Source organism: Uloborus diversus, chromosome 8 (genome assembly GCF_026930045.1).
Source record: "Uloborus diversus isolate 005 chromosome 8, Udiv.v.3.1, whole genome shotgun sequence".
Taxonomy (NCBI): Eukaryota; Metazoa; Arthropoda; class Arachnida; order Araneae; family Uloboridae; genus Uloborus; species Uloborus diversus.
This window is the reverse complement of record NC_072738.1, coordinates 131,553,322-131,555,064: the sequence shown is the minus strand read 5'-3', so window position 1 is coordinate 131,555,064 and position 1,743 is coordinate 131,553,322.

Sequence of the window (1,743 nt, the reverse complement as noted above, 5' to 3'; positions counted from 1 at the left end):
AGATTCATGTGATGTTTTTCAATTTTATTTTTGGACATTATGTTGTATTCTGTGCTATACAGACCAGTTACACATTCTTTCTGTTACACGTTTTCTTATTTGCGTGAACACGTCATTAAAACTTTTATCCCACTCCTGCAGCAGAGCAGTACTCGGCAGAACCACGTTTTGGAGCTGATGTGATGCTTCTGGTTTGGGTAAAGACTCAACGAAAATTTCGGTTAATGTTCAAAAGCAGGCACTTAATGATGGACAGAAATAGCGGAACACCTCAGTGACACAGCGAAGGGATAGTTTTATGGGCAAAGACAGTTTTGGGGTTTCTTCTTTCTAGAAAGGGGCGCTAAAGCATTTTCTATCAGAACAGCTGCTTTTAAAATTTAGGATTCAGGGGGAACTTTTAGATTTATAAAACGTTCAAAAGCAATCAGCGCAGGTAGCTTAATCTTAATGATGTCCATCCCTAAAAATTTCACGAGGAGTCTATTCAACATTCCTTTGACTTCTGATTTAAGTATTACGTAAGAAAAATCCAGGTTTAGGGAGACGGACCGATTTTGGGATAAAATAATCTAGAGTCGAAGATTTAAAATTCCAAGAGTCGGAGACGGTAATTTTCTCTCAAAGTTCGCAACTCTGACCAGTGCTTCGGAGTCGGAATCGGACATTTTCTCTCAGAGTCCGTAACTCTGCTAATGTTTCGGAGTCGACCACGCTATCCTGATCGGTAGGGCGTCGGACTCGTAACCGAAGGGTCCCGAGTTCGATCCCAGCGGGCCGAAGATCCTCCGTGTTCGTTAATGACTGGAGTTGCTCAACTTCTGGTCTAAATAAAAAATCAGAGTTGTCTTCAGGGGTCCCATCCAATCGGTTGAACCACAAATCGTGGTAGAGGGGGGACCCTGGAGTTTGAAGGGCCCTTTTAACTAAATCATCAATTTTCAATCCTTTACTTCAAAGCAGGGCTGATGAGAGGCTATGTCAGGCTAATTGGAAACTAGAAACTCTTGAGGGAGTCCCTCTCGGAATCGAAGTGGTGTAAATTTTATGAGTTTGAAGGGGGGGGGGGTCCCGTCGACCAAAATGATAAGGTCACACCTTGGCTGTGCTTCACAGTCGGAGTTACAAGTGTAGCCAGAAATACCTTCTGGAGCGCGTTTTTTGATCAAAAATGCCTTCTGGAGGGCTTTTTGATGAAAAACACTTACTGGAGGGTTTTTTTTTTAATCAAAAATACTTTCTGGAGGGAATTAATTTGATCAAAAATACCTACTGAAGGGCGTTTTTTGATCAAAACATTCCTTTCATATGCATAAACTACTGTGTTAGAATTTGCATTTATACTAAAACCAATGGCTTCAGGGGTGTTTTCTCCCCAAACCTCCCCCCCCTCCTTCGCTGCGCCACTTGTCGGAGTCAAAATGATTATTTTAGGGTGGAAAAATCGGAGTCGAGGGCTCAAAATATCCCGGAGTCAGTTCTCTTCCCTTCGACTCCGCAGCCCTGAAAATTTCTCCAACGAGAAGTTACCAAGATTCCTTTCTCTCTTCCCATAGAACGATCGATCTCTTGTTTGTTTATATATTCCACACAAAGTTCTACTTCCTAGAAAGGCACCCAAACACTCTCGATCAAAACCGCTCAGTGACGGGATTCCATTATGGATGAATCTCGGATCACGCCCAATCACACCGGGTCTCCCAGCGAGCGAAAAGCATACGGTCCCCACCCTCATAACTCACG